At 33.0% G+C, this 22683-nt stretch overlaps 1 long non-coding RNA gene across 2 annotated transcripts; it reads right to left on the bottom strand.

The window, feature by feature from the left end:
- Positions 1-11163: 11163 nt before the first annotated feature.
- Positions 11164-18516, bottom strand: LOC131033282 (uncharacterized). 2 transcript variants are annotated; one of them, XR_009103592.2, is made up of 3 exons: positions 18354-18516; positions 15466-15962; positions 11164-12174 (listed from the first exon to the last, which is right to left on the bottom strand). It is a non-coding gene; the product is annotated as an uncharacterized LOC131033282 (long non-coding RNA). The 2 variants fall into 2 exon arrangements; XR_009103591.2 differs by lacking the exon at positions 11164-12174 and adding an exon at positions 12249-12763.
- Positions 18517-22683: the final 4167 nt, after the last annotated feature.

The raw sequence follows: 22683 nt of genomic DNA, 5'->3' as shown, positions 1-22683 counted from the left end.
TTCATACCACATCAAGTGGTTCACAACGCTCTTCAATAACACTTAATATTTTGTCATGATCTTCACTATCTAGTCTCCACTTTTGAGACCGCCCTCGACGTGGAACTGTTTGAAGAATTAGACCAACAGCAATGACCAAGTGACTATACTGATATACCTTGTTGTCAATTTGGTATTCAATGAAATGAATCCCATGTTGAACAATTTTAACTTGTTTGAAATATGTCCCTTGCACTACAACTGATCCTGCATGTACATGTATATAAGAAACATTCAAGAAATTAAAAAAATTCACATAAGCGATTTGTACATGTACATGTACATATTCAAATCAGAACTCAAACCTGTGGGAAATGACATTCCATCACTCATCTCAGATTTTGATAACTTCTTTCTCTCTTCTGTGCAACGCAATAAATAATAACTAACACCTTCTATATTTCCATCTTCTGCTATGACTGCAAAAATATCTCCTGCAATTTGACACAAGTTAAATAAATTCTAAGTTATATGTCATTTTTAAGGAAATGTTTACATGTGTACGTCATGTATGTACCTTTTTTAATCAATCCTGAAATATGATCGTAATCAACAGAAATCAAAGGAATGTCTTCAAAGTTTTCATCCTCATTTGAATCCTCGTATGTGTCAAAAACATCTAGTGGCACCATTTTCCATTCACTAACATATCCAAGTTCTTGGTTCTTGCAATCAACATAGTTTTCGAAAATGCATTCAAAACAAAAATATGAATAATCCCTAGTGTATAATGTCCATGGGCGATTATCTGTACTCATGACACAATGCAAAGATCTTGTCCTCTCCACACTCTTGCATCCATGCATTGATTTTCTATCTACATCTGCAAAATGTACATGTGTACAAGAATGTACATGTAGATCAAGTTGTTAAATTAAAAAAAATTAAATAAAATACTAAAAGAGAACACGTACCAGTTATCTCCCAAAACACTCTATATGGAATGGGCTTATATGTTCTCGATGATGATTCCCCAGGATAATTCGGTTGCTCAAAGTGTTTCTTACACCATTCAACAACATCATGTGCATTTTCTATACGTTCTCCTGTGTACTTTATTTGATGCTTTCTTAGAGCACGTTTGATACAAGCTCCTGCACCATCATGTTCACCCTTTCCATGACCACTCTCAAAAAAACTCCAAACATGTGGTATTTTGTCATTTCGATGATATCTACATAGTGCATAAAATGGCCTCGAAGATTTAAATTGTGTCGCACATCCATCAGACCAAACAAAATGTTTAACTATTGTTATGCCTCTATCTTTCAAATATTCAAAAAACTTCTTAAAGCAATGTTGTACAAAAAGTGTGTCATGCTCCTTATCATCACTGATATAGAAGTGGTACTCTTTCTTAATGACACGGTTTTCAAATGTACTATCAACACCATCCAAATTCATCTGTGCATGTCGATAACACACATGCACGAAAATAGTGATTTGCTTTGAAAAGTAATACTCTAATTGAATCTCTTTTTGATGTGCAAAAGAGTAATTCTCTGCGAAGTCAACTACAGATAGAATAGTTCCAAGTGGGAAAGTGTCTCTTAATCTTTTAAATTGTTCTGCTTGCCACTTGGCAAAAAAACCATGGCATATGTATGGTTTTATCAACTTACGAAAATTTTCCATAAATGTTCCAATAGGTATTTCCTCTTCTACATAATCTAGTCTTGTAGATTCCTTTCCAAATTTTGTTTCAAATTTTTGGTACTTGTAACTCTTGCAATTTACCATCTTCCCCATGTCAGTATCTTCATCTCTCAAAGGCAATTTAGCCAAGTCCCCGCATGTTCCACAAATTCCTCTTATGCAATTTATTTGACCGGTTGCATTATCATCTGATTTATCACATAAGATGGATGCTATGAATTGACTTGTTCGTTTAGGAGGAGCATTTTCATAACCATCATTATCTTCTCTAATCTTTCGAAACACCTGATAGTACAAGTCAAATTTGATGTGATAACGACAACAACAAGTTTCGAAAACTTTGTTTAACTTCACATAATATGGCCTTAACCGTTCAAACATGGTTTGTCCAATCTTTATATGAGGGTTTGTTTTAGTAAACAATACATACAATTCATGTTTTGTTGTGTCTATCCAATGTTTTACATGGAGATCATAACGATCAGGACCAATCCTTTGCTTGATAACATCTCTACTATTTGATGAAGGGCGAGTATTATCATTCCAAAAACTTGTCACAAAGTTCCTAACAACATCTTCAATTCTATCAGAACGAGGAGCTCTACATATAATTGCCCAATTCCCTTCTGAGGTAGTATCATCCAAAATCTTTCTCCTTTTAACATATTTAGATATTGTCCTTCTACTAAAACTAAACTCAGATGACAATGAAGAGATTTGTCTTTTTTGAGGCAATCTTTCATTTACTAAAGATGTCAACATCACTCTTCTTGAAATGGTCTTATCTAGTTTTCGAGATTTTTTACCAATGTTCACCAAACCTTTCTTAACATTATCAACAATAGATTTTTGTAGCTGAGAAGATTTCCTCTTTTGACTTGTTGTATCTATACCCAACAATTTCATTGGATCTATTAAGTCTTTATGAGTAAGTACAATTGATAACAATTGAGCTTTTTCTAGTGTAGTATCAAGATTGTTGAAATGCGACATTATTTCTTTTCCACTTTTATTCATTGACCTCCTTTTAGTATGTCTAGGTTCTTCACTGAGACATTTCAACTCATCCACATCCATTTCAAGTAAATGATCTAAATTTTTATAAGAAATATTTCTCTTCACCTGTTTAGCTAGATCCACAATATGCTCATCCATATCAGTGGTAGGAGGTAAGGAGCCTGACCCCTCTCCTTCAAAGGTCTCCATTGGTTCAACTTGGACAATCTCCTCCTTATGTTCATCAACTATATTGTGTTCTTCAACAAGTTCGTTTGCCCGTTCTGCACATAATTTAAGAGTTTGTGTAAGGTTCTTGAATTAATCAGAGATTATTCAATTAGGATTAAGAATAGGGATGAATTTGGCTTAAAGCTTTACATGTTAAAATTAGCCTGGATTCAATTTGGTTTATTAAATTTAATTACTTTCAGGACCTTATTGAACTTTTAACTCTAATTAAATTACATGTTTAGGTTTAAAGTTCAATTTGTTCTCAGGTTAGGATTAAAGTTCAATCTCTAATTTTGAGCACTAATTTAACACAAAAAATAAAATTTTGATAAATTAGAAATTCCAATTTTGAAAATTAAAAGTACAAATATTTTGATGCATGCATACGATAACTTAGGTGACCTCATATTAATTTGTTATGGACCATAATGTAAGTGCACTATAATTTGTCACATGTGTTTATATTTAAGACCTATTATTGCATAATAGACCTCCTAATCTGAAATGTTTTTGCATGTACGTGAAGTTGAATATAGATAGTTCACCTAAATTATTCAACATGTTTAATAGGTTATAAAGTTATGTCACATTTAAGACCTATAATCAATGTAATAGTCCTAATAGGCCTTATTATTAAAATCAATATGACCACATTTGAAAAAACATTTCACAATTAATATACTTAACTACCCTTAAGACAGATATATATTATGTGATATTAAAGGACCTATCACATGAAATTACTTGTGAAATTACTTGTACATGTAGATTAAATATTCAATATATATAATTTAGAACCTAGAAATTATGACATAATACCTGTCTTATGAATTTTATGACTTAATAGGTCTTATCTATTATAAATGAACTTAATTAAATAGGAGAAAAATACAATTACACAACAAGCAAGTTGATGGAATTTGAAATTTGCAAATACACATGTATTATCTCAAATTAATTATGCTTTCCAATTAAAACAAAATTATTTTTAATCCTATTAAAAATATTAGATAAAAAATATTGAATTCTAATTAATTGATACGTAATACATATTAAATTAAAAATACATACTTGCATCATGATATCTTTGTCTTCTTTGTTCTCGATATCTTTCTTCCGTTTCGAGAGAATAATTCCTTGAAGTCTTATTTTGCCTTCTCTTCTTGTTTCCCATGCTTTTACAAAAAACCTTCAAATTATTGCCTTCAAAATAATTTTCAAATGTCTTCTTTCATCCAAAAATGCGAATTATTTTAATCATTTGGGTGATAAAAAACGAAAAAAAATTATGGATATTTATATGATTCCACAAATGAAAAAAAATAAAAAAATGCGTCGGCCAGAGTTCGAACGAAAGCCGACAGTTAAAAATTGTTGGGTTCGCTCGAACATGGCAGTTACAAAAATGTGCGTGCCAAATTCGAGCTCATTGGTTCGAGCGAATGGGGGTTCGCTCTAACCATTTTGGGTTCGAGTGAACCCAATTCGCTCGAACTTGTGTTCGTTCGAAACCGCAAACTAGGGGTTTCTCCCAAAAAATTTCAGAGTTATGAAGAATTAATGACTTCAGAGCTCTGGATCAATACACGAATGAAATAATCTTGATAACCCAAAAATATTAGATAGTAGTACTCGAAGCAAGCTTTCTAACGAGTATAATTTTGTTATATTTTGAATTTATTATGTTCTTGTTTTTTTAATTTTATGGAAAATTGGTTTTTCATCGAATATGAACTTCTCTGTTCAACACCTTGGGAAAAATAAGAAACTAATTCAAAAAAATTCTGAAAAATATCTAAGCCCCTGGTATTGATGTCTTCTTTCTAACAAAAAAAATAAAATTGAATTTCGATTTATATAGAACAAGTTATGTGTTCAAACGTAAACCTATGTTTGAATTATGACTAGTCGGACTTCAAAACTTTATAAAATGAAAAAAATTGACCATATCACTATAAAACCAAATGCAAGCCCTGGATATTGATGTTACAAACCAAAATTCAAAAGAATTGAGTTTTTATCATTTATAGAAAAAAAGTTATGCGTTTCGGAAGGCACTTCACTCTTAAAAAATGTAGTTTGTTGTAAAAAACTACTTTTCGAGGGAGATGGAAATTTTTTTAAAAAATCCTTCAAAAAAATTTGAAAAAAATGTATATAGAATCTACAAACAAAATGCTAGAAATCACTAATTTACATCATCTTCAAATTTTTAATAGTTTAAAAGTTATAGTTCTCGGAAGTTGAAGATTATTTTAAAAATGTACATCTCAGTGTCAAAAGTGGCAAAAAAGTGGGAACCATTGTTGTGAGTTCACCCGTGTACATTAGATAGTCAAGCTAGAATTGAAAAGTGTATAGCAAACCAAGATGGAGCATCTTTGAAAGTTTTAAAGTATTCTGAGCAATAGAACAGAATGCCATTTGTATTTTGGTAGAACTCCTCTTTAGAAAACATTTCCTTTTGCACCTATATTTAGCATTCTTGTATAGACAATGCACAAGACAACACCCCTTTGCCATGTAATTTGACAATTGCAATGCTTAGATTTGGCTCACAACTTTTTACAATCTCCTAACTTGCATACAAATCATATTTCTCAAATTGTATAGGTAAATATTTTCCATTTTCTCTACTTTCACAACCTTATACAATCTCCTAACTTCCCTACAAATCATATTTCTCAAATTGTATAAGAATTTCCCATTCTCTCTACTTTCTCTCTTCTTACAAGCTTAACAATGAACACATTAGGCTCTTACTACATTCATTAAACATTAGGCTCTTACTGCATTCATTTCTCCATCTTTGTGTTGTAGGGGGGCCTATTTGATTATATAAGTTTCATACCTAGATGACTAACTATTATAAACACGGGACTATTTTAAGCTCTATTGAACACAAGTGGTGACCTTGTCCTATTCCCACTAGACACATATGCTATACACCAACCTAACAACCTTATCTAGACACTTAAGCCATAGACACTTAAGCCATATCTAATGTCTATTTGCTAGAAAACACCGAAAACACCTCTTGTAACTTCCCAGTTTCCTTTTGATTGTTCCTGGCTTGCAAATTCATGTTTCCTAATTGCATCTCTTATGTTTTGTTAGTCCCAACTTTCACATGTCATTGTAGTTTTAGATTATACTAATTAGTTTAATCTAATTAGTATAATCTAAAAAGGCTTGTTTTATTATAATTTAACATATACACATTAATAAAGATGATTCAATCTAAAAGCTTAATTAAGAGAGTTATTTTTTCTTCGAATATGCTAGAATTTGATTAAATTTAGGAAGTTGGTATATTCTTAATGTGTAAAGTGATAAATGCTAGATAGAAAGAAGATATCAAATGAGGTAAGAGGTGAAGTCTTTATATATTTAATCTAAACACACATTACAAAAGTTTTGGTGTCCGTCAACACAACTATTTAAAATTAATTTGGCTTCAACCCATGTAACTAAATTTTAATTTAAGAATAACAAGTTACGACACAAAATTTGTTAAATTTGAGTACATAAATGAACTTAGGAAAGGAATAGGTAATCTAATTGAGTGCATAACTGAACTAAGGAAAGGAATAGGTAATCTAAGAGCTTAAAAATGTTTGAGTGGATTTGGTTCAATTTTTTATGGTTATCTAGGAATTTGGAAAAAAAAAGTGCTAGTTCGCCATGATCAAAGCATTAAAGACATCCACATAAAGTGACATAAAAAAATTGTAAAACGAGCATACTACATCAGTTTACTACCGTGAGTAAAACCCTCATTTAAGTAGGGATTTTGATATTGCCTAAATAGGTAAAGAACATTCAAAATATAACTAAAGCAACTTTTACTACCATGAGTAAAACCCTCATTAAAAAAAAATAGATAATGAACATTAAAAAAAATTGATGATGAACATTCAAAACAAAAATATTAAAACCACTTTTATTTTATATTACATAAATAAGTAATGAGCATTTGATATCTAAGCTTTAAACAAACTTCTAATTAAGTCGGATTAGGTACCTATTCTAAGAATTCTTCATAGATTATGAAAGACCAATCAGAAGTCGGACAGTAATAGAGAAGCAGTGTGTCCTTTCTTTCGGACACAAAATAGCCGTTGGACAACACAATTATTTGTTCTTTGCATGCATTGGTCAATCAATCTACCAAAATCTCAAAAAAACAGAGATTGTTTAGAAACATGCTAAATAAAGTCCCCCTTTGGGCTCTTTACGCAGTCGTCTGAATGACAGAGGCAACAAAACGAGCTTCACAGATTCTCCTGGAAGAAAAAAGATTGTTCAATACTCACATGAATAAAACTCATTAAGTAGGGGTTTCAATATTGCCTAAATAGGTAACGACCGTTTATGATATCCACGCTTTATACAACCTTTTAAAATCTGATTCGATACTTATTCTACGGATCCTCAATAGATTATGAAAGACCAACGATCAGAATTTGAACTGCAATAGAGAAGCAGTTTGTCCTTCCTTTTGGACACACAAAATAGCCGTTGGAATACAGAGAGATTAGGGAGGCAATAAAAGGAGCTTCACAGGCTCTCCTACAAGAAAAAAACCTGTTCAATGCTGATATAAGCAAGTTTTCTCTTGCTGGTTATGCAGAAAATTATAACCCCAGTGCTGCTAATGTAAAATCTCCAAATGGGTATCGAAAATCTCCTCATGGATTTCAAAAGTTACCTAATGGGTGTGAAAAAATCATCAAGTCTTACATGTGTGTCAAAAGTCCTTTAATGGGCAGGAAAAATTCTCTGATGGGTTTCAAAAGTCAGCCGATAGCTCTTTGAAACCATCTACAGTTGTCTGAATCTGAAATGCATGCCTGCAAGTCAAGAAGATATGGAGTAAAATGCTCAGATTGGGCTTCTCACAATTTTAGGCCTCATCCAAGTAAGTTCCTTGTGGTAATGAGAAAAGCATTAAGTCGAGACATTTGAAAGTTTGCAGAAGCAACTGGTACCATTCAACAGCATGGCGAGAGAAGAGAAAAGCAATAAGTCAAGGCATTTGAAAGTTCGCTGTCACTTCTTGACTATGGAACTATAGAGGATCCTCAGGATAGACCACTAGACAGGTACATCTACAATGTGTATCTGATGAATTTATATTCTTCCTATTTGTAAAGAAACAGCCTCAGTTAGCAATTACAATGCTCGGAGTGTTAATTCTGGGAGCAGAAGAAGAGGCCACAGAGAGGTATGGTCATCTCCTCGTCCTCTGTTCTCTTGATTTGTTTGTATAAATGCATTATTCAATTCATTCATTCAAGTTGCAACCATGAACCAATTTTCAAATGTGTGGCCAAATTTGAAATTTATTGCTTGATGATATCAACACTTTAATATATATTAAATAGGTTACCGCAAGTGAAGTTGCTTTAAACTGCACATTAGAACATGAAACCAATTGGTTTGCAATTTTTTTATGAAAATGGGACCTTAACACTTGCTATGAACCTCTAGTTTAATGTAAAGTGCTCATCATGGCTCAGACCAATTAGGCATTACAACACGAAAAATAGCTGTGCATCAGTCTGAAAACATTAACATACACTGAGAACATATCTTATACGGTTTCTTTTCAGAGCTTGGATTGGACAGGACGGGGATCTCTGGGTAGAAGTGGAAGAAGCAAGTCAAGATCACTTGTGCACATCCTTTCAAAACTCGTGCGGAGGTAAAATGCAGAGAGAAAAGTTGTCATATGTCACACATATATTTCTAGACATTGTTTTTATTGATTCATCAAATTCATTTATTTTAAATAATGTGTGGATCCACTGTTTTTTATCCTTATTTATTTGCATAAAATACACATGGTCTGAGAAGAATTTAAAATTTTGCAGCAAACAGGCAACACGACAGAGAAGGAATTCATGACATAGGTCCAGGTGATGCTGTCTGAGGAAGGAAAAATCGAATAGGAAGAAACAAATCAAATTCCAATGGCACAAGGTTTGCCATGGACAACAGATGAGCCAGAGGTTACATTTGAACTATTTAAATTATTTTACCTAGCATTTCTCTTTTGGATATAATTCTAAATCTTTTTTAATTGTTTCTCAAATAACAGCATTTGGTGAAGCCCCCTGTGAAAGAATGGACTAAACCATAGGATGTGAAGGTACAAAATTCCCACAGGAAATTGTACTCTGTTAATTCACACAAGTGTTAGCAGGGGCCATTTCCCTATCGCCTATAATTATATTTTCTGTTGTCCTTGAAATAGACAGCAGAAAACATAAATGTCCTGGAGCAGAAAAGGCTAGAAGAGGAAAGAATGCAAAGGTTTGTTTCTATTCTATATTTATTTATGTGATATTTATGCTCCGGACTAAGTAGCAAAGTGGTCCATGCTCCTGTTCAAATAAATCATTTTGACAGTTGGCTGAAGAAGAAGAGATTAAGAGGTTAAGAAAAGAGATGATTCCGCGTGCTCAATTCATGGCATTTTTTTATCGCCCCTTTATTCTAGGAAGGTAAATTTTGAAGTGAAATTCAAATGTACATAATGATTTTGTAATTAGAGAGATTTTCTGAATACTGGTGCAATATATGATTATCATTTGAATAGATCTTCATAGAGTCCAGCCATTCCAAAGGAGCCCAAATTTCATGTCCCTCATCACATGCATATCATGCCACTAAAAAGAAGAAACACATGGTGTCCTCTTTTTGATTAAAAAACTCTAATTTTTGCAACCTTAAAAAAAAAATTGTGAAATGTACTATTTTTTTTTAACATAATTAAAATATCCTTGTGTTATACATACACACACACACATGTCTATATGTGTGTGCATATTACACAAATATATATACACGTGTAAATATATGTGTGTATGTATATGCATGTATATATACGTGTATATATATACACATGTGTATATACATATGCATGCATATATATATATATATATATATATATATAGACACACACATATACATATATTTATGTGTATATATGTATAACACAAGGATACTATAATTATGTTTCAAGAAAAAATAGTACATTTCACAAAGCCTTTTTAAAAAAGGTGGCAAAAATTAAAGTTTTTTTCCATAAAAAGGACACTGAGTTTCTTCTTTTTAGTGGCATGATATGCATGCGATTAGGGACATGAAATTTGGGCTCCTTTGGAATGGTTGGACTCTTAGAATATTTGTTCAAGTGAAAATCACATATCGTGACAGTCTTTAGAAAATCTCTCTAATTACAAATCATAATGTGCATCTGAATTTCATTTTAATAGAACACAAACACAAAATTACCTTCCTAGAATAAAAGGGTGATAAAAAAATGGCTTGAGCTGAGCACAAAATTACCTTACTGGAATAAAAGGGCAATCAAAAAATGGCACGAGTTGAGCACGTGGAATCATCTATTTTCTTAGCCTCTTAATCTCTTCTTTCGCCAACTGTCAAAATGATTTATTTGGTCAAGAGCATGAAAAGCATAAAAATCAAATAAATAGATATAGAAAAAAACACAAACCATCAACAATACAAGTGTATGTGTATATATCTATATATGTTTGTATACGTGTGTGTGTTTACACACATATATACACATACACATACATATATGGGTATGCATACACATATACACAAATATATATCCACACATATAGACAAGTTTGTATATGTGCATATAACACAAGGATATTCTAATTTTATTTTATAATGTTGGTCACTTCAAGGATTGTCTCACTTGTAAAAGTATGTAATATATATAGATTTGACTGGAAACCTTATGTTAGATAATATTTGAACTTCTTATTTAATAATGATCCTTCCCAAATTAATATTGAGTTAGTTTAGATGCTATATCTATTTAGTTTCCCATTAATAATGAAACAAATTATCAAGAGGGGGGGATAGATAATTGATTTATTATTTGATTAGTACATACCTATCAATTGCAACTATATAATTTCTCTGTGTTTATGGATATATGATGATTTCAATTGAATGATTGTCCAAAGGGAACATTATTGCTTCGGTTATTTCTAAATTTCTTAGATTTAAAGCACTTATTCGTAATGGACCTAATGGTTGGTCATCACCTTAAGATAGATACACACATGATATATTAAAATTTTGTAAAATGATGAATTGTAAACCTACTACTATACCTATTGAAGTAGGTATCAAATTTAACTCTAAACTATCATATGAAAAGGCCAAACCTATAAATAAATAGGTAATAACATGCAGTAGGTATTTTGTCTAGATTCATCTATGTGGATCAGAAAAGAATATGATCATATTTTTCAATGAGTACACTTAAATATGGTCTTTACTATGGTCTTTATTATTCCTCCACAAAAAATGCCAAATTATTTTATAAATAAATAGGTAAAATTTGAGGTGACAACATGCAGTAGGTGTTTTGTCTAGGTATTTCGTCTAGATTTATCTATGTGGATCAGAAAAGAATAATATGATATTTTTCAATGAGTACACTTAAATATGGTCTTTACTATGGTCATTTTTATTCTTCCACCAAAAATGTCAAATTATTTTATAAATAAATAGGTAAAATTTGAGGTGATAACATGCAGTAGGTATTTTGTCTAGATTTATCTATGTGGATCAGAAAAAAATATTATCATATTTTTCAATGAGTACACTTACATATGGTCTTTACTGTGGTCTTTATTATTCCTCCACCAAAAATATCAAATTATTTTATTATTACAATACTATGATAGTGATACTAAGATAGTGATTCTATTGATAGGAAATCCACCACAAACTATATATTCAAACATTATGCAGGTGCTATCACATGTTGTCATGCCCCCAATCTGACATCAGATAAACAGAAAAACCGTAATATGAAATTGTCTTACAAACGTAAGACTTCACAATTTTAGTAAATCATGAATCTTGCAACAGCCACATTATACAGTAGGTCGTATGCCAGGGAAATTACTAAGAATTGAACAAACATATATTATATTGGATCATCCCCTAAAAGGCAACAATCCCACCTAATAATCAGTTAGCAAAGGAAAATAACTTGTTAAGTAAGTAAACAAATTAATCCAAGATAAGAAAGGGTGCGGTTATGAAGAGACATCACTAAGCAAACAAGAGATGCCTCTACTTCTAGCGGTTGTGTCCATAGAGAGAGATCATAACCCTCCACCACTAAAGGAGAGATATAAAGAGAAAATCCAGCAGTCCAAGGATAAGCATCAAACAAGAAGAGATCTGATACAAGGCAGCCAGATTCAGGCATACAATCATTAAGTATCGCACTCGTGATTTGGTGGTAGAATAATATGGATGCAATAATGTGATTCTATATATTATTATATTATCCCTTATATATGGAATGCAGACCATAATGTGTAATTCTTTATATGTCTGTTTAAATGCCGCAAACAACCATAATAGAGATGAGGGAATACAAGGAGAGGAAACAGTTATGAGGTCCTCTTCTAGGCACACCACCTCATGTTGGTGACTAATAGTCCCATGAGGCCAAGGGGGTGCGAGGAGTGCCCCGTCCTTGGGCTTAGAAGGGAAGGATGTTTCAGGCACCCTATTGTAGTGTCACCTCAAAACCTCTACCATGGTTGATCATTGGATTAAGGAGCCCAACCATGGGGAGGAGAATAAGGATGTTATGAAGAAAGGGAACATTTAAAGGATTCCTTACTAGGCACACCGCCTCGTATGAGATGGCGGAAGGCCACACGAGGCCAAGAGGGATGGTATATCTGCTCTTGGGCCTCAGGTAGAGGATCTCTTGGGCACCCTATCATGTCTCCTTATCCAAACTCCATTATGTTTGAACCTGAAAAACAAATTAGATATGTTATACGATTAAAATGATTATGGATATATACTCTTAAACCCTAGTAATGGTTGATCTTATCAATTGCATCTTCAATATTTGTCTAACATGATTGCAAGATCTCGACAAGTTATTTTGTTTTACATCTTTTTTGGTAAAGTTATATCTTTAACTATACTATGTTCTGTGTTTATTTAAATTTCTGATTCTAGGGTAAATTATAGGGTAATCCTGAAAGGGGACATTACACATGTAGTAAGTAGTATAAAAAATGCAACCTTATATGGATTCTTCATTCACAAAGGCTAAATATTAAAATGTTATAGAAACAACAAAAGAATCAATGCAACTAAAGAGATACTTAGATCAGCTTCATATAGGTAATAATGAGAGCACCACCTTACTGTGTGATAGTCAAATATGTATTACTCTTACTAAATCTTATAAAAAAGCACATTGAAGTCCACATGCATTTTGTTTGAGAAAAATTCTCAATGGTGAAACTACTCTCCAATTTTGTCAGAATATTTAATCAAGGTAACAATTATATTCTACGTTATAGCTATGGATACCTTGGCTTAATTCATGAATGGTATAGGCTTGGGATTGAATCAGTCACATTTAAAGAACCTGTGTATAGCAAATTTCTCTTAATTCAAAATAATGCTTGGTCTCAAGGAGTTGTCATTGAGGTGAAGTGTGCATGACAATGCCACCTTCTAAATGGTCAATCATTATCTAACATAAAGTCCAATGGGCATTTTACAATCTTTTTCTTTGTATTTCTCTCACTTGTAAGGAATTATATCATATGTAAGACCTATGGAAAATATGTAATGGACTTGGAGTAGTCTAGTTTGAGGGGTCCTAGGCTCCAACAAAACTTTGTAAGACCTCATTAAATCATCTTTCTTATAAAAATTGTAAGACTTTGTTAAATTATCATTGTTAAGAAAAATCTAAGTTTAAAATTACAACAATATGATGCTCATGTAGTTCAGAATACATGATTTTAATCATTTTTAACATATATTTTTATCTCTATTATATGTTAGTCAAAAAAACTTCTACATCACTAAAAAACAAATTGGAAATATTTATCCCCCCTATTAAAGTTAAGACTGAGTGTTAGAGCATAATAATATTTATGTTAAAAATCTCTTATAGCTTAATATTTAGAAAATTCGGATCATATACTTTTATAATATTTATATAAAAAAACTCATATAGCCTTTGTTGGGAGAGATCAATGATGATAAGATGGTCTGGAAAGGTCACGACAGTGGCAAGGTGACTGTCAAACATGCTTTTCATTTCTACTGCACTAAGGGGATTTTCAAAGGGAATGATTGAATTTGGAGTAAATTTTGCATGCCAAAGATGAATGCTTTTCTTTGGACTGCCTGGAAGAGGCGTGTCTTGACATCGGATAGACTTTAGATAATGGGCAAGGCTGTTTCCCTCATTGTGTCATGTGCAATAAGTGGCAGGAGAGTAACAATCATCTTTTTTTGCACTGTGAGGTGGCTTGGCAAATTTGGTGCTGCTTTTGGTCTAACTGGGGATTTGAGTGGGTGATTCCAAAGGATGTGGTTGACCTTCTTGCATCATGGGTTTCTAAAGTTGTGAGCCTTGGTCTTCAGCTGATTGGGATGTTGTGCCTGCTATTATTGTGCAGAAAATTGGGCTGGAAAGAAATCGACGGTTTTTTTAAGAGTAGGCGGTGAATATATATATGCCCCTTGCTTTGATAAATTTCTAAATTCATGACATTCCACAAAACAAAGAAAAATGAAATAAGTCAAAGAAAATAATAATGCATTCATTGTGTTCATTAAACACAGACTGCAAATCGTCAAAGTAATTTATCATATGAAATGATGGAAAGAATCGCCTACAGTGGAGAAAATTTCTTGCCATAGATATTGTACCTAGCAGTCCAAGCTCTTTGGAGTGAATCTATATGCCCTTCATTGTAGTCTTACAGTTTTATTCAGTGTACTATTATCCCCATTATGTATAACAATATAGACATAATGTCGAAAAACTAAATTACCGAAGAGAGTAAATAATAATCAAGGGAATTTAAAAAAAGAAGCAAATCTTATTGTGATCTTTCTGATCTCACAAATTGCGGTGGGTAACTCTATGTTTCCAGCTACAGGGGCCACCAAAGAACGTGCTAAGACCAGCAACTTATTAGACATCATTAAATTACAGATCTTATAACTACACAAAGAAGCAACCTATTGGACATCATTAAACTACAGATCTTACAACTACACAAAGAAGATATTCTCTGTTATAGACAGTTGCAAGGAATCTTTAAATTCAGAATTTAATGGTGCTTTTCAGCTTGTCATTTTTATGTTTTTATTGATCACACCTGTGAGCTGGTTGTATACTTTGGCTAGGTTCTTTCACTAGCTGGTTGACAACAGTGAGTTGCATTATTGTTTGGTGGCTGGCTGTTTTTGGCTGTTGGATCTACAAATTCCTTTTGTCTTCTGCTTCTAATTTGTTTGTGTTTTGTTTCTTTTCTTGAATTTGCTTCATCTACAGAACTATATACATATACATATACCCTATTGTCTAGATTAACAAAACTTGCATGAATACTAAATAGTGAAAACAATCTTCTATAAATCTTCTATAGAAAAAAATTCAAGTAATTGCTAGTAAAGGGTGAATAATGAACTTACAAAGAATTGGAGTAGCTTGAACTATTCATGGTGCAACTTCCTGGTCATACATTCTGAACTTATCAATATCTGTGAACAAAGGATAGCACAGTTTGCCTCTAGAATACAGTCTGCACAGCCTGTTATTTTCCTTAATGAAATCTTGGATTGTAAACTTACAAAGAATTGGAGTAGCTTAAACTATTCATGGCGCAACTTCCTGGGCATACATTCTGAACTTATCAATATCTGTGAACAAAGGATGGCACAGTTTGCCTCTAGAATACAGTCTGCACAGCCTGTTATTTTCCTTAATGAAATCATGGATTGTAAGGATTCTACAAGATTAAGTACCTAACCATGGAGTAATTTGACACCTCGTAAAGAGGAAAATCTTTCTTCCTCGAGAATTAAGCAACTTGCCAAGGCAATCTTCCACATCTTTGGCATCACTGCAACTATGTTCTTGAGTTATAATGAGATTAGAATTTACATGAAGAAGGTTGCAGAGTGGGTACCTGAAAACATATGTATATGGTTAAGTGAAACAGAAAATGAAGGTTTATCTAAAAGCTTAGGAGTGACCCTTTTCTTGGAAGGGCATGATCCTCATTCTCAAACTTCAATTAAGTAAAAAAATCTACCCTGCCATTTTCAATATAAATGAACCATTTCTTAGATTTTGGAGGGAAGCATTTTTTTATGCGATCTACTATTGTTCCTTGCAATAAATGTAAAAAGTATAGCTAATGCATAAACAACTTAAGAATTATGCACAAAGAAGCATACCAGACTGGGTCATGTCGAACTTCTCTGATTAATGGTGCTTTTGGCATGCGAAGAGTCTGGTTTGTTTTCCAAAGCCAAACAATACCAGCAAAAAGAATTTGTGGGTGGGATATGTCTTTGGAGGACAATGTGTTTAAAGACTTTAAACCTTGCAGCAAGGCAAAGTTGACAGTGATGTAGTACAGCAGTTTCTAAATGGAAAGGGAATAATTTTAGTCTTCCTTCTTCATCATTTTTTGCTAAATTTGTTTAATCTAAGTAAAATACTGGAGGAGGTCAAAATCTTCAAGAAAAATTTTGATGAAAAAAAGGTTGGTTTCACTTACAATCTGTAGACCACGTATGCAAATACACAAATTACAGACTCCCTTTAGAACAACTGCCAAATAACCCAATCCAACGTAGGCTATTACTATTTTTAAATTCATTAAAAAAAATTCATGAATAAAAAAGAAATCAATTTATTGTGTATGTTATACAAAGTTGAAACCAGAAAATATATGCAATGAAAACTATGGACTCTGAAAATCTAATGAGTTTAAAAAAATTTAAAAATCAATTTCGACAAAATCACTAGAACTAGACTTGCCAATTGTTTGCTTACTGATATTCATTTCCCAATTCCTCTGGTTTGTATTAAATAATTTGAACGAAACTATACTTTCTCATGATAAATAGAATTGTAAACTGTTAAAACACATTGTTTCTTATTACTATCCAAAAGTTTACTTTCCAGTTTCCATCAAAATAATCCAACCCTAGTCATGATCTCACAGCTGCAAAATATGAGTTTTTGGAACTCTATTGCAAGTGGGCTACGAATGCATATGGGAGTAAATACAATGCACAATTTGAGGTGTATAAGTTGTGAATAGATGTATAAGTTATGATTCACAACAAGGACGAATGACAATTTTAATGTCTACATAAAGAATGATAGGTCTTAAACACCAATTTATTAAGAAGCGTCATCATTATTCTGACATTAGTCTTTCAGCCACTACCCTCATCAAGTGTGTTTTCCAAGAATTGAGGATTAAAAAGCCCTGACAAATTTAGTTGGATTGGTTATTTGGCAGTTGTTCTAAGGGAGACTGTAATTTTTGTGTCTTTGCATATGTGGTCTATAGATTGTAAGTGACGCCAACTTTTTTACCATCAAAACCTTTCTTGAAGATTATGACCTCCTTCAGGATCAAAAAGTGACAAAATTGAACGCACTCACTAATCCTCTAGATATGATAAATTTTGAAACAATAAATTAAAGAAAACTGAATGCTGTGACTAATTTTCTAAAGACACTAACTTTAAGACTCTGAGAGAACAGGGTCTTCAGGTCATCTATGCTCTCCACAGATGAAGACCCGGGTCTCCATCTCCATCTATAGAATGAGGTCTGTCAGTGCAGGTGCCCTTCCTGAGTGTATGTGCCCAACACTATTGCCCCAATAGATTTTTTAGTTTTGAAGTTTTAAAATCTTCTTATAGAGACAACAATCTTTCAGCTTCTCAGATCTCCAATGCTATTCTAAAAATAGCAGGATATATACTCCTCCTCTTTCCTTTTTCAGTTTCTAGTTTACATTTCCTAGGTTCATAATAATTTTAGTTGATTTTGAATTTTGAAGTGAATCTGAATTCTCTATTGCATATCCGTAGTTCATTTCAGATTGTTTAATTTAGATTAGAACATTGAAAGATAGTGTAGTCCTAGGTTTGATAGTATAACAAACTAGACATCTCAATCACACCCATGGTTTCCAAATTTGGTCTTTCAAATAAACTGTCTTAACTGTTAGTGAATTGGATAATTAATCTCGCAGTTATAAATTTTCACCGGAGCCTGTAACATTTCTTCAAGAAATATTAATGGTACAAAAGCTTCAATCCCCATGGCAAGCCCTATTAGTGATTCATACAAAGCTGCTACATCGTTTGTGCCATCACGAGTAACGGTAAGAATTTCATTGAGAAATACATGCATCAACGTCAAAACCCATTTGTTAAGGCAAAAATTACAGAAGACTCGTATCATTATTTTCTTCATGGGAAAATGTGTGCGAATAAATCCTTTAAGTGCCTAATTTGCAAAATATCAAATAATACAGAAACAAAAATACCCGGTGTGTGGGTTGTTCAGCAGCCCTGGCATAGTTCGACTGATCTACTTTCCCTTTCCCCTCTCCGTAGCTAATGGAATGTGTATGTAATTGTCTAAGTGTGGATGTGAAGAGAAGCCGCCAAATGTCCAGGATAGGATATATGTATATTAACTGCATGCGACTGTGAAGTGTCAATGTTAAAGAAACCATGTTGTTTTTGGTAGATTTTACTTATATTAATTTTATTTTATTTTTAAAAAGGGTAATATAATTTAAGAGTTTTTTAAAATTAAGATGATGATGTTATTCACAATCATTATTAATTAGATATAAATTAAAATAAATCATTTAGATATTTATTAGTTTTTGCTATAGAACTATAATGGAGAGCATAAGATTTAACTAGTGATTAAAAGATTTTTCGAATCAAAAATTAGTTTTCATTTTTTTTCTAATTTGCATTGTCAATATTTAAATGCAAATGGGCTTGGAATTTAATTAATGATAAATTTGGTGGCCTTTTATCTGCTTCTTTTAATGACTACACATTGCTAGTAGAGTATTTAGATTCACGAGGCAAGAGAACACACAAAACAAACTGTTTGTGCATGGACTGCAGGACACTAGTTTGTAGTAGACAATATGTGGCATTATGAAAATAGTTCACGTGTCATTTTGAGTTGGCCTAGTGGTGGAGAACTTGTGCTCTTGAAAGTGAGGTCACAAGTTCAAATCCCACAAGGGGGTAAGGTATGTACGCCTTGTTTGTACTGCAGTTAGGTACCTCCTGCAAGGAGTATGAGGTAGTCCCATATTGCTCTAAGCCATCTATAGACCCATACACAGATGGTTGGCATCATGAACTATAAAAGCCCCTTTCCTTTCCTTTTTACATACATGCCTTGTAGGGTAATTGAAAAGATAAAATCTAAGAAAAAACTCCAACTAGTGAAAATGAGGATGGGAAGTGTTAAAAATATGCCCCTATTCGACATTCTACATACAAGTCCTCTTTCTCACCATCATTTTCTATTGCTTCTTTTATGCTCAAATCTATACAAGTCTTGTTGATAAAGCATTAGAATTTCATGTGTCTTTGTCAAAGAAAATTCTTAGATGTTTGTTTGTGAAAAAGTAAAAGCATTGTTTAAATGTTTAATTGTTAAAATATAGCATTTAAAGCCTAAATTCAATAGGTATAGGGTTCAATTCTCATTGAGGATACTTGTCATAGAATTTTGCCTAGGGTTTTAAGGTCTACGGGCTACACTTTACTTCATTATCGAGATTATGCAGAACGGTTGGGGCAGTGATGCAAGATAGCAAGAGGCTGGAGTGATTTGCATTTCAAATCTATCATGGCCATGGACAACTTAGTCTCTATGAAAGAAACTTATAAGAAGGAGGGTTTTAGGAGGGAGGGTTTTTTAATCTTCGAGATAACATTTAGAAAGAACTCTTAACATCCACATGATAAAGTTTTCATCCTTTCTATGTGGCTAATGCACAAATAAACCTGATGGTTTTGAGTTTTGCAGTGGGTGCAAAGGTCTCCTCATAATCAATGCCCTCTTGTTGAACATATCCCTTTGTAGCAAGTCATGCTTTCTATTTATTGATGGATCCATCTACCTTGTAATTTGTTTTGAAAACCTATTTGCAGTCTATGGGTTTCTTTCCTACAAGAATATTAACAAACTCCCATGTTTGATTCTTCATAAAAGGAACATATTCAGTATCCATGGCTTTCTTCCAATGTGGCTGACTAAGGGTGTCTTAAGTTGTATCAAGTTCAATAATATTCAATAAATATATAACTCATCAATGCAAGGTTCACCTCATTTGTCACTTGGCCTCTTATCCTTATTCCTAAGGAGAGATCTGGAAGAGAACCAAGGTGGGATTCCCTAATGGTGGTTTAAACCCATTTCAAATGTTGCTATTAGTACTTTGAAGAATTATTCTCCAAATTACCAAGATCAACAAACAATTATCCTTGCCCATTTTTTTCTAAGAAGAGTCCTCTATCTCATCATCTAACTATGAGAGCAATCTATGGGAAGTGGATGGATCTTCCTTATGCACTAAGAAGTCAAAAGATGACTCGTCACATACCACATCTCAACTCTCAAAAATATTATGTGTCTCGAGATGAATGAGAATAAAATTTTGAGGTAATGTTGTACCCCAAAAAGATACACTAGAGTTTTAGGAATCAATCATCTTCCTTTTGTTAGTTGGGACATGCATATATGCAATACAACCAAATACTCTAAGATGAGAGATTGATAGTTTATAACCCACTCCGTACCTCTTATGGTGTCTTATTTTGTAAAATCCTGGTGGAAGCTCTATTGAGCATATACACAATTGTTTAAATTTTACCCAAAATTGATCCTCGAACTTGGTCATGGCAAGTGCATGCACCGAGGCATCTCCATGTCAGTCTAATTGTGACACTCTGTAATGCAATTATATTGAGATGTATATGGGACAATCAAATGTTGATTGATGACATGACACTTCAAGAACTCCACAAACTCCTTAGAGGTGAATTCCCCCCTCAATCTAAGTGGAGGAGAATAAGAGACTTGCATGTCTTGCATACAACTCAATGGTAGAAGTTTTGAAAGCATAAAAATACTTCACTCTTCCTCATGAGATAATATACCCATGTCTTGCAAAAGAAGTCATCCTCAAACAACTCGAAGTACTTGCAACCTTGAAAGGAACAAGGCAATGGTCAACACAAATCAATATACACAACCTCAAGATGCTCCCCAGCATGGAAGTGTTGAACACCACCAAATGTTGTGAGGGGGGGTGTCGACATATACTAAAATTTAATCATTTACTAAACATTCATTCCATCTAACATATGCATGAAAGTAAATAATTGAAACCATAAAAATAATCACACAAGAACACCAAGATTTTTACATGGAAAACCTAAACTAGGAAAAACCACAATGAGAACTATCTCATTATATGATAAAATGATTAAAATGTTTAGGTCGAAGGCCAAGGAGCTCACTCCCTCTGAATGGACTTGCAAGACTAAGGCGTACAACCTTAAGGAAAGATACAAAAAGGACTTGCAAACACTCAAGATCACTTCTTCAAGTCAAGATACAATACATTTGATAAAGATGCTTCAATAGAGTTGAATTGTAAGGAATCATATCCACATAGTTTACAATTTAAAACATATCAGAAACTATCTTCATCACTACTTTGCAACAACTTTGAACCACTGTAATGCTTCACATATACTCCACAAAACACATACAACTTATATATCTCTTCATAACGATTCCACTCTATATATAACAACCACAACCTCAAGAACACCAATTAGGTCGGCTAGGTAATTAGGTATAACATGTAAATACAAAATAGTCAACCAAAAACAAACTTCAAAGCAAATCCAAAAGGCAAAATGAGAACTGTGAGGCTTCACACCAAATTGACACACCTTCTACTCCATCCTAAATCATTGCCCAAAGATCCACACACAATCGCACAAACCAAAATACTATAGGTCAAGTGCAAAAGATAAAACTTTCAAAGCACACCACCACAACTTTACACAATCTTTAATGCAAACCACTAAGAGTACTTGCAAATGCCCAAGATAGTGTAATGTCGCCTACCTTATTAACATAATTAATCTATTTTAGTATTCTAAAATTGATTGAGGGACTAATCATGAAACCAGTCATTGATATTCTTCAATTTATTAGTTATTAACAAGTGCTTATTTATTTTCCTCATTAGATGATTAATTTCATTATTCATAGTGATGCTCTGCAAAAAGGATTAGAAAATCTGTTTGATGGCAACACACACAAGAGCACAAGAAACAAACGTTAGTGTTAGCAACAAAAGATTATCCTAAACAGGCATATCAAGAGAGATATTAAGCATGAAATAGAAAGCATACAAACATAGAATAGATAAACTATACTCCTCCAAATGCTAATCAAGATGCTCATGGTTGCTCCTCCCTTGTTCCTCTCCTCTCCAAGTCCCAAATGAGTGTAGCTCTCAGCTTTTAGCACTATCCATGGATGCCATATGGAGATTCAAGATGGTTGAATATGATAAGCAAATGCTATGCAAGTGTAGACAATGATGCTATGAGAAAGCTCTATGCTAATGCCAGTATAACAACAATACTCTAATGCTTCCTTTTTTGCTTGAGGAGAAGGGTTCTATTTATAGAAGAAATGGGGAAATGAAGGGTTAAGATTGAATGGTTTAATCAAGGGCCAAATTTGAAAGTTGGGGATCCATGTGCACAATTGGCACCAATAAAATGGTGACAAGTGTCCACATAGGATTGGGT

This window comes from Cryptomeria japonica, chromosome 3 (genome assembly GCF_030272615.1).
Source record: "Cryptomeria japonica chromosome 3, Sugi_1.0, whole genome shotgun sequence".
Lineage (NCBI taxonomy): Eukaryota > Viridiplantae > Streptophyta > Pinopsida > Cupressales > Cupressaceae > Cryptomeria > Cryptomeria japonica.
Note: the sequence above shows the minus strand (reverse complement) of the source record. Positions and strands in the feature narration are given on the sequence as shown.